The sequence below is a fragment of the Solea senegalensis genome, linkage group LG14, assembly GCF_019176455.1.
Source record: "Solea senegalensis isolate Sse05_10M linkage group LG14, IFAPA_SoseM_1, whole genome shotgun sequence".
NCBI classification, from domain to species: Eukaryota; Metazoa; Chordata; class Actinopteri; order Pleuronectiformes; family Soleidae; genus Solea; species Solea senegalensis.
In genome coordinates, this window is record NC_058034.1 from 13,413,376 (window position 1) to 13,425,456 (window position 12,081).

The following is a 12,081-nucleotide window of genomic DNA, read 5'->3' on the forward strand; positions in this document are numbered from 1 at the left end:
CAAGTGTGTGTGTCATCTGAAATCAATTGCCTCTCAGTCACTGCTTTAGAATGTGAGGTATGCTGTTACCTAAGACGTCTCACTATCGGGTCATCAGCCTGGCAACCACACAACCCTTGACCTGGGCCATGTCCAGCGGCTCATGTGCAGTCTGATCAAAGACTGAAGGCAGAAGAGATAGTCAGTTTTGGGTTTAGCCACAGAGAGGAAGAGAGACGGGTGCAGACTTGTTGGTTTACTCACTTACTTATTTAAATTGCTCACTTGTTTATCCTGTCTGCAAATCTGAGAGCATGCAACACAAACTGATGATTTGTTTTTTTCACTGTGGTGGAACACATCTGCTCATGGATTTGACACACAATGTCTAATAATTGTTATTTGTCCAGTTTGGCTTGGCCTGAATTCCAGCCTTCATGCTGTGTGTCAAGAATGCTAGATTTGTGTAATGTGACGGCAGCAGCAGGACCACATAGTGTTTATGAATGAGAACAAAGCTCTTTAGAGGCCTACAAAGAGATTTAACTCTGGCTTGGTTCCTGTTTATCTGCACCAAGGAAGCTGAAGACATGGCTATATGAGATGTATGTAAGAATTTGCTGCATTTCTTTGTCTGATGTGTAATCTATTAAATATTTGGAGTTCTTATTCAAACAAGACGTTTTATGATGTCACCTTGTGCTTCATAATTGATTTTCCATAAATGTCTGATGTTTTTTTTTAGACCAAACAATCAATCAAGAAAGCAATCAGTTGATTCAATGAAGAAAGTAATCAGCCATCCAAACAGTGTAGTAGTCACCTAGTGGCTATTCAGTATATTCTTATTTATTTCTTATATTCGGTTTCAGTTGGGACATAGAAGACAAAGTCCATTTTTAATATGGTCTATTCGTAAAACACTTCACACTGTGTACAGCATGGGAATGTAGCCGTAGATAAGAAAACAAAACCATTTTCAGGGGAGGAGCCACTAATTAGACTCTTTGGGGTAAACGGTTCAACTTGTTCAACAAGCATCCTCGTTTGTGTGTATTCATTTGTGTAGAGTTATGGCCATCCGCTCAGACACCAGTTAACACAGCCACTCACACATGCAGCACAGTCTCAGTTTTTGAGTTTTCTCACACATGCCAGATCACAGCATGCACTTGCAAAGAGCCAGATGAAATGTGGCACTGTGTCGACCCCCTGACACAGCGGCATGGTCAGGTTTTTAACTGTACCCCAGAGGGAAGTGGTGACGGATTTAGAAAATATCTAAAATGAGGTCTTGTGAGCTTTTCTCTCGACAATTCGCCTGAAAATTATTTGCCTTCTGTGTCTTCCCTTTATGTACAAAGAGGACTTTGACTGTTAAGCCTGAGTTATTGTTTGCTGTCGTATGTAAAATCTCTGTGTGGGTGAGTTTAAAATGTGTGAGTATGTGCACATATTCAATTCAAACCTCAATCATCTCTAAGAATTTGTTCTATCCACAACAATGGTTCTAGCATGTCAGTATAATTCATACCCATCATTTTGTTCTTATTTAATTTCAGTGGCCTTCCTGAATTTATATCTCAATGATTCATTTACCCTCGTATTTTACTCCATGAACTCGACACTGGTTGGCTCTGTTGTGGTTTTCACAGTTTTACATTTGTTTATTGAAAATACAACGCAGTAGGCCCCTCGACTATTGTCCTAGATTTCTGAGAAGGCAGCGTAAGCCAGTCTCCAAAGAGCTGTTAGATTTCCTCTGTAATTAAAATTACAAGCTAAACAATCTCAGCTGACGTTGGATGTCACACTTTGTGTTTAAGCGACAGCTGGTAAGATGAAAAGCAAAATAATTAAATATATCCATGTGCAGAACAATCAAGTCTTTTTTGCCTCCAGTTGAGTGTATACGCACACACACTCACGATTCAATGAATTTAGGACAGATCACATTTGACAGTTCACATTCAAAAGATCAATATCCTAATAAAGTGGCTGGTTACTGTATATTTAATTCCACACCATCCTTCCTGTTTAGTGTATAGGGAGATGAGATTTATTTTATAGTCTATGCATAGATGCATTACAGGACCATTAAAGAATGTTGGAAGTTGAATATATGGACTTCTGGTGACTCCTGACTGTGATTTAATCTGCCATGCTTGGCTGTGAGTATTGATAGGTTAGTTACATCGCCTACCAGCAGCTGTAGGAAAATATTGAAGGTAATGTATTCTTCTCTCCTTGAGGTAATCCTTAAATTATGCAGACTGTACTGTTTTTGCTTTTTTTTCTGGCCATTACTTGTCCTTTTCCATACAACTGTTGTACGCCTGCAGAGGTTTCTTTTTCCAGACTCTAGGGGGTGGTGGCTAGATTGATGGTCCAAGTCTGTGATGAATCAATGAACAGGACTGTTGTGTCATTGTTTCACTTAAGAATAAAGTGGATCCATTACCTCATCGTAGAGTGAGGCCAAACTGTGAATCTTGACTATAGGAAATACTCCTCCAGGACACTTGAACCTGACAGATACTAATCTAAAGGGAAAGAAGGATGATTGTTTCTGTGTTGACAGCTGACCGATTGGAACTCATTAACATTTTTCAGTGACATGGGAAGTTGCTCTGGAGTTCTCTCTTTCTTGCAAAACACATCAATTATGTTACTTTCCACATAATTGACAGCTTCCAATGGTTTCCAAATTTATAATTCCCCAGTTAAGATTTGACATATTACTGATCTAAATCTCTCACCAGCTGACGTTGACTGTTTTGGGCATTGTGTAATGCCTTATGTCTGCTCATTGCTGCAACACCAGATTCATTTAACATGAACAAATACATTTGCTGTTTCTCTCAGGAGATGTGGAGACTGTACCGGGTGGAATAGGGTTGGATGAATGCTTGCATTGTCTGCTGGGGCACAATTACTCACTGCTACACACACAGATGTACGCTTTATTTTGTTGTGTACTGATCTGTCGTGTATAATCAAGAATGAAATCAATTGTCTTATGGCCTGGTGTTTTTGTAACCTCTGTGGAAGAGTAGCCATGCTCATGTGAAAGTTTCACCTTTGACTCCTGCCTCTGAGTACCGTGCCCATAAATGTTTCCTTTAAACATACTGCTCCTCTAAGACAGGAAAATCCCCTCATCTCATCTCTGCTTTACATGAGAATGGAGTGAAAGGCCTTCAAGATTTCTGAAGTGGTTGGTGTCATGTTATCTCTTCTTGACATTGTAGGGATTTGAGAGATTCTTTCTCAAATGGTGTTAAATGAAATGTTTGACATTATTGAAATGATTATGCTTCTCTGGGCTACACATATCTGAATGTAAATTGTTGTCAATGACTTGTTCAGGTGTGTGTTTCTTATATACTGGTACAGACTGGGGTTATAGCATATGTCTCTTCTAAGTTTCACATTTAGTAAACCGCAATGTAAAGAGAGTTGGCTGAGGAAAGCCTGACTGCATGTACTGTATATAAGGAATCCCACGCATGAGCTCAGTTAGACCTACAATATAGACCCTACTTTCTTTTTCAACTAGTGGTTAAATTTCAAGGACAAAACTACTGTGAGCCACATTTCAGGTATTGGTGACCACTTGGTGTGTCTTTCCAGTCTAAAATAGGGTTCCTCTATGTGACTGGAAACTGGTGGAGTGTGGGATCAGAGAGTAGTTGTAAAAAAAAAGTAAGATATTGGCTAACCAGTCCTGTTTTTAGATGTTTCTGTGAGTGAAAAGTGAGTGTGTGTTTTTAGCAGGAGGGAATATGAGAGAGGTGTTGGGAGGAGGAAGACATTATAGCTGATTTTCCACCCTGTCTGTGCTGCTTAAAATGTACACACCTTGTGTTTTTGAGGTTTCCACACAAAGCTGCGCCTGTGTGTCCTTGAACTGGCCAGAAAGCGAGATCAGACATGGGAAAGGGTGTGATGGTTGACTAAGGATACGGTAGCTGGAGGTGTGTCGGGTGGCCACAGGATATCTTCGAGGGTAAGGTTGTGTAGTCTGGTTGTATTAACTCCCACAAAGCTTCACTGGACTGTCACTGGAGATGGAGAATTTAATAGAAGCAGTCGTTCCACTCTACAGCCAAATGATGTCAGCCTTGGGGCAGACACTGCCACAGATGTACAAACAGCCACCTCCATTCAAGCTGTCTGATCCAGATTAGCTCATAATGGACGTGTACTGTGTTTTCATAACTAATAGATTCTGGATCATGAGCGTCTGTTCCACATTCTGGGCTTTCATTGAGTTCAGGCAACTGCGGTCAAGTATGTTCACTCATTTTTCCGCATAATCAAAGCCAGCAGTTTTCAAACACACAGCTCAGGCACGCCACACACACAGAGCTGTAGTCATGGTTTGCTCCTGTGCACAGTGGCATTATTATTCCACCTCTGTTTTATTTTTGATTCAAGGTTTTGCCAAGCGGTTTTTAGGAAAGCTGATGGATGTAAGGCGGGGAAAGAACGTAATGAGGGTGAGCCTATCCCACGCTCGTCATGCCTCCAGTGACTTCACAGGGAAATGAAAGAGGCTTTTTAACTGCAATATCACTGAGGCCTTTTCAGACATTCCTTTGACATGACCTTATAGAAGGTACACGCTGTGGTCCAGGGTGGAGGGAGGAAGGACAGGCAGAAAGAAGCCACTGTGTGGAGCCGTCATCAGCGCAGCACAGATGAGAGGAAGATGGGGGTGTGACAGAGAGGGCATGAAAGAGGGTGGGAGAGAGGGAGGACATCCAGGTGGACAACTTTTACCCATGACATCACTAAGAGGAAATGCGTCTTTTTTTCCACAGCATGTGCTTAACGTGTGGGCCGTATTGCATATAATGCACAATCTCAGTGGCTGGTTGGTTCCCTGATGAGCATAGCAGAAATGTGTTGCACTTCAGTTCTTGTGTGAAAGTGGTATTTTATTTAGCAGCAGAGAAACATCAAAAATCAATCTTGTCTGATTCGTTTAGCAGAGATTATGAAGCAAAGTAGTCAGAGCAACGTTCATACCTTACCTTAGTGTACAGTTGAGATATCGTGTGGTCCGTGCATAGAGTCAGCATGTGCTGAAGCAGGTTTTGTCCATTAAAGATGCAACGTTAATGAAATTAAAGAGACATTCTCCTCCCCAATTAGCACCACACATACATAATGACCACCATTTTCCACTATATATTTAAAGGTGTTGACACGTCTGTGTATATGTTACATCTCCATCTTGCCACATCCTACCACATTCTGAAAGTAGAGTTGTGAGTTCTTTTCCAGACCTCTCTAGAATTTCTGAATTTCCATGAATCATCAATCAAAGACCTCACTGTGTGCTCACTTTGAAACAACCAGGGAGGAAGGAAGCGGGTAGCTCGCTTCATGGAGAGGCAATTAGCCATTTAGACTAATTTATAATGGTGAGTTCCTCATACCAGGCATCGATGCCAATACTTTCACTCAGCATAGCTGCAAGACCTATCGCTGGCCATAAAAAGACCAGCCTCCCCTCCCCCACACACGCACACACACACGCACACACACACTGGTTGTAATGTGTCGTGCTGCAGGAATGTACGAGGAAAGAATCACGTCAGACGACCTGTGATAAACACCAGTCATACAGTGGATCGAGTTCTAGCCAACCTTTAGTAATGAAATGTAAATACAACAGTACATATCTGACCATTTATTTTATGAAATTTTAGAGGAAGCAGCACTTCCCTTGCTATCACAGACCAATCACCTCTGAACTCAGTGTATCCCATTTGTTAATGATTTGTAAGTGTTCCGAAATGGTCTCAGTCCTCTTTCCAACCAGATGCTTAAATCCAAGTGCCAGCCCCCTAATGTGTTTTCCCAACCTTGAAACTAGTCAATTAAATGGACTTAACTGGTTGAGACCATAAAGACCTCATGGAATAGGAAGTCTACCTGACATTACCTCCCAGTATTCAACATGGATACTGGCAAGAAGCGGTACGTCTGAAATACATCGCTCACATTGACATCATGCTTGAAGCATTTTTTCTACATGTTGACACAAAAGCAGAAGCAGTGACATTACACATTACACTATCAACCTTTGTCTCGTGTTTTTTTCCCGACTGCCACCTGCTTTTATGGAGTATGGAGACTTCTTTAATCAATTTCTGAAGAGGATTCAGTTCTGAATTGTCTCTGCACCATCTATTGAATCAACTCAAATAACAACATCTGTCCTTTTGTTATCATAGGTTTCACCTGAACAGTTTAAATGTTTGTCTTTGTTTGGTCTTCTTTAAATACATCTATACTCAGAATTTGCTGCTGGATCAAAGACCTACATTATGTGGTATATTTGTTGTTCAGTGGCTAAACATGCTGTGAAGAATAAGCTCCAAATTTCCTCACCGTATGACACAAATATTGATTCAGTTATACTTGTTACATTAAAATAGGGATTTGCAAAAAATAATGGGTTAATTCAGACCTAGTATTAGGCATGACAATAGCTCTCAGCAGTTGAACGCTTTCTGTTAGGGAAGTGTTCAGCTATACTTAAAATTAAGGACCTTATTTTTTCTCATTCTTATCATTTAAGACTTTTTACAACCTCAAGTTTAGTTTAAAACTTTTTTTGCCGTTATGTGGTCACTCTTTATCATCCGTTAGTTTATGTCTCCTAATATGTAAACACATCTCCCCAGTATCTCTTGGAGTAATGTAGGTTTATGTAAATCTGACAGTATATTCTTAAACAGCTGTATCACATTACCCTTCAGATGCAGACACAAGTTCTCCTCCTTGCTGGCCCTTAAACTATTATTGGCTGTATTTTGGTGTTAGGTGGTGTAAGACTGTACTGTACTGCAGGGAGGTTGTTGATTTTGTATCCATACCTATGTCCATTTACAGGCTTCATTAAAATACACATTATGTGTTTCATATTTATACATTGCTGCAGCTCCTCTCATTAATCAATTGGCCTGCACCTACGTCAACTGTTAAGAGAGTGTGTGGACCTCACTCAGAGCCAGTCAGCTCTGTTTACTGGGCCTCATTCACAAACAGCGCATCCGTGTAAATATGTGGATAAATCGTGCTTAAAAGCACCAGTATGGATTTTATCAATATCAAAAGTACTTTGCAAAAGTTTTTCGAAGAAATTTAGAACTTCCTCAAATGTTGCATGAACACAAATTATAATGGCCTGTCTGTCCTAGAAAATGTATACGCACTCAATTTGAACCATAATGCATATTAACTCTCCAGGATGCATGTTTGACTTAAATGTTCTGCACTGTATTTAATAAAAAATAAATTACCCCGATTTGAAAGACACTGTTGAGAGACCATGTGTGCTTTATATTTATCATCCTCCACAGGTGAATGTGTGGAATTGCAGTGGTTCTTAACCTTAACACTAAACTCTGTTCACACTTTAGAGTTTTCTAACCTCTTGGAACTTGAAGAAACTTTCAAAAAGCTTGTGTCTCAAGTATTCAACACCGTGGTTGTCAGGTCTGACCTCTTGTTGCATCTCCTCCGACAAGTCGTCCGTGTTGCTCTCTCCGAGTCTACTTGTGGTGCTAAGATACGTGTGTTTTGTTACATCATCTCCACAGCTGTGGCGCCAGCCGAGGCCCATTAACGTACGTGGGAATCAAGCAAGAGGCCCAGAGGAGAATGGCATGCAAATGTACATTTGGCTTGGCACTACTCAGTGCCAACATCAAGAACACTTGGCAGGGAGGTCCAGCAGCTCGGACACAGGTTGCTCTTCAGTGAGGAGGGCAAACCCAGGGCTCAGACTGAGAGGCACTTTTATTCATTTCTACAGGTGCTCCTGTGGTACAAGATATACACTTCAGAATGTGTTCAAAGACCTGCTTTTCATCAAGGCAGAGTTTTAGTGCTGCTGTGATTTATAAATCCTGGAAAAGGTGATATCTTTTGGGGCATTCCGCCACACCAATATTTTATCCACAGAGAAACATCGGCTTATGATAGACAGACTTCAGTTTCAGGGGTCTTTCTTGTAAAATGTTTACCTCTCTTTGACCCAGGTCGTACTTAGTACATACGCATGTTCGCAGAAGTCTGCTATCGTCCATGTGATGTACAGTAAATGATGTCCTGCCGCACAAACCTTATACAGACCACTGTGAGCTCCTCCACAGACCTCGGGGACTGTATGCAGTCTGGTGTTTTGGTCCACAGAGACAGCAAAGAAGATGGTGACCATGGACAGTTTGCCAGTATCCACACATGTACAACCCATCGCTCAAAGTATACAAAGTCATGGATATGAGGGCAAACCTCGGGCATCAAATTGTTGCTGCTGGAATAGTAATAATATTGTGAGATGAGTACTCATGTGCAGAATGCTAGATTGATTTTTGATTTACTTTTTTTAGTGTGAATGGAAGCGCAACTGTTTACTAGTATGTGGAAATATATAGTGTCACTGTGCGGACATGCAGCGACGTGGACTATTTTCTGTTTTCCATTACAGCATTTACCATTATGACAATCTCATCTGATGCTTGATTTTTGCTGACAAGGTGTTTAAAACATTTCTCTCTGCTTGTGTTGACTTATGAGCATGTGTTTTGTATTCAGAAGCTCCAAGCTTCTTCTTTTTTTTTTTCTTTTTTTTTTGACAATTTTGATAGAGTACTCAGACTCTCTGAAATCCTCTGTTTTGAATTATCTGTCTCCATAAAATACTAGTGACCCTTTTGTATGTGTGAGCAGGGGTGCTATAAATCTACCAGGGGGCTAGTCTAATATGTTTTAGTTTTAAAACACATTCATTTTGTCACATCTATTACTTGTGTCCAAACTAGTCTGGAGTTTTTAAGTCCGTAAAATGCTAAAGGTTTGAGTTTTCGTCTCAACTGGAAACAATGGAGTGAACACCTTTGCATTTTTCTTTTTGCTATCAGTTCCACTTCGTCATCCGGCTGAAATCTCTTAATTTATTGCCTTTGCTGTTTCTTGTTAAGATTATTTTCTGCATTTTATCATCTAACTTCAAAGTAGACAATTTGTTTCCATCAGCAGGTGTGTGCACAGTGCTTGTGTGTCGGTGTGTGAACATGCGTACGTTTTCAGGTGTATGGCCTGAACAAACAGTAGATTAAGACTGCAATTTACAATCATTTTTATCATTGATTAATCTTACCAAGTAGTTTAGTGTCTCAAACTACAAAAAAAACATTCTCAAATTACCAAAGATATTCAATTTACTATTGTAGAGAAGGCAAGAAATCAAGAATATTCACATTTAAGAATTTGAAATAAGAGAACAACACTCCAGAAAGATCTGGGGTTTTTTTTCTCCAGATCCAGTTGTTTCTCAACAAGGGATTATTTTTAAAATTGCACAGTCATGATACTGTGTATGTTTGAAATAAAAAAACACAAACTTGAAACCTCACAATTAAGGAGGGAAAATACAGGGAACCTACAAGGCAACCCACTGTACAGACTGTGGGTTCCTCATTTCTGAACACAGCTACATGTGCTGGTTTGGTGTATGTATGTGTATGGAGTACCATCACCACCTACCCCTCTTCACTCCTCCTCCATCTGACCTTCTGGACAAAGCCAGGTCCTTCACAGTGGACTGAGAGCAGCCAGCACTGGAGGAGAAGGAGAGTGCATGCTGCAACTTCTCCTTTACCTCCTTTCTCCTCAGCCTGTGTGATCTCATCTGTTTAATCCAGACAAAGTACAGTATAGTGTATCAACAGATGAGTATCAGATCCAGAAAATTCAACAATATTGTCAGAGGAGAATGTTCTCCCTGAATTATCTTAGAGAGACTGAGGAATGCAGCAGCAGCAGCAGCAGAGGGATCATAAGGGAGCGGTGCGGTGTGTGCAAGAGGTTGCACCATCAGTTTGAGGGGAAAAAAAATTCACCCCTAGATACACTTCAACTGGTTTCATCAGATTAATCCATTCCATTTACGCTTTTGCTGTGCAAAAATAAAATTAATTTGTGTAAGAAAACCTTTTAAAATGATTTCCACATCTTTTTTTGCTATGTTGTTTGATGTGATATAGCAGCAGACTGATAAGTGACATTTAAAAAAAAATGGCTGATTGTTTATATATGTAAATTGAAACTTTTTTACTTTTTCTCAAAAACATGCACGAAAATTTAGATTGGTTCATCCAGAAGTTAATTTTGACAAAGTGTGACAAACATTTCTGATTACCTGTTTCATGTAGACAAAGACAATAAATGATGTTCAGTTGATCGGAAGGAGGCTATATGACATTACATTACATTACATTACATTACATTACATGTCATTTAGCAGACGCTTTTATCCAAAGCGACTTACAATGGAATTGATTACAATCAGCCAGGGGTGGAGTCGAAATTGCGACCATGATGTCTTTTTGCACACAGGGTACCGGTCTTAACCACTGAGCCACTCCACCCAATATGATGATGCGTTATCACATTATCACTGTTTTTAAATGTGATATCTCAAATGTAATACTTCATTGGACATGTAGTGGAGCAAACAAGAATTCACAAGAAAGCCAGCATGAGTCGGCTGGTTTGTAATGCTGGGTGTGTCATGCTGGCTCTGTGCAGGTGACCTGACCGGGAGTGCATTCTCCCCCACCTCAGTCTTTGGGCCTTCTGGTGTATCCAAGCATGTCCAGCCAGGCTCTTTCCCCTCCTGCCTTTCTGCTGCCACATGAAAGAGAGTCAGTTTTGTGTGACAGAGCAGGGACTTTTCAGAAAGAAGTGGGTTGATTGTGGGAAGAAGAATTTCAGCTTCTTTTATCACAGCAGATCCGTTTTTGTTTTTTCACAGCATTGTGCAGCTTTGCAGGAATAAATATCCTTTCCCATAGCAAATACAAGGTTCTATTGTATCAATTTGTGTAAACACCACAAATCACCGCTTCTTCCGTTTTTTTCCCGCATTTAAAGTTTCTTTTGGTTTGTTTTGTTGAAGTGTTGAAGCTAGGAATGTTTTTGGCAAATAGGTCAGGTTGACCTTTTCAACAATCAGGAGAGAGGCTTTATAAACACTGAGATCTATTTTAGCTTCACACCAGCTGGGAGCAAGAAGGTGTACATGAATCTGTGGCGTTCATGCTTAGATATCTAATGATTCACGTTAGTGAAGGCACTGTTTAACTGCTTTCAACTCTCTTGTTCTTTTACAAGTATCCTGATTCCCCTCCTTTATATCTGACTCAATTCTTCACCTCTTTGATGGTCTTAGTCTCAGTGCTGCAGAGAATGTAGAGGAGAAGAGCAAACTGTGCTTTATGAGTTTGTGTGCAATGAGCTGGATTCAACTCAGGCTTTTGTGCAACCGGACAATGTTGAGGCTTGAGCATGATTATGATCTTACCTCAATGGAAGCAGGTGTGTTGCAACATTGCATGTTTTAGTATCTTAAAGCAGACATCTGGAATCTTTATCTCTGAAGAGAGTTTTTGTGGCTAACCCACAAGGGTTGTGTGTTGCGTACTACCAAATAGATTTACCTGCTTTTGATGTGAAAGGACAACATCTGAGCTGATCTGCTTTGAGGTACAGTAGGATGCGGTCATTATTTTGGCTTTGTGCTGAGTCGACATCATGGAGTCCAGGTTGTTGGACTATGATTTTATTTCATCAATGTGGTTTTAATTAATCATGCAAACATTTCAAAATATCACTGGGATTTCATATGGCCATAAACTGTATCCCAAGAAATTTCTTTTTAATCAAAATCAGTTTTTTAGTGTTTGGTATATGCTATTCAAAGATAAACACAGGATAAAACACAACCTCCTTGGTAACAGTTTCAAAGTTATCATCAACAGTAACATAATATTGAAACTCTTTTCTCTTCCAGATGCTTTAAATGTAAGTTAATATGATCTTTCTTTCCTATAAATAGTTTGATCTGAGAAGATTAATGTCTCAATGAAGTTTACACACTCCACAAAAAGAAAAACAGTCTAAGAATTACAGTTAGGCTGTGGGTTCGATCGCTGGCTCTGCTGTTTTATATGGCAATGACCGTCATGCATGTGAATGGGTTTAATAGGTGTGTGACAGAAAAAAGCGCTGCACATAGAT

General features: G+C 40.1%; 1 protein-coding gene across 1 annotated transcript in view; it reads left to right on the forward strand.

Moving 5' to 3' along the window:
• The window catches only part of p3h2 (prolyl 3-hydroxylase 2), a 50,526-nt gene that overhangs the window by 22,122 nt on the left and 16,323 nt on the right, over positions 1-12,081 (forward strand). The window lies entirely within an intron of this gene.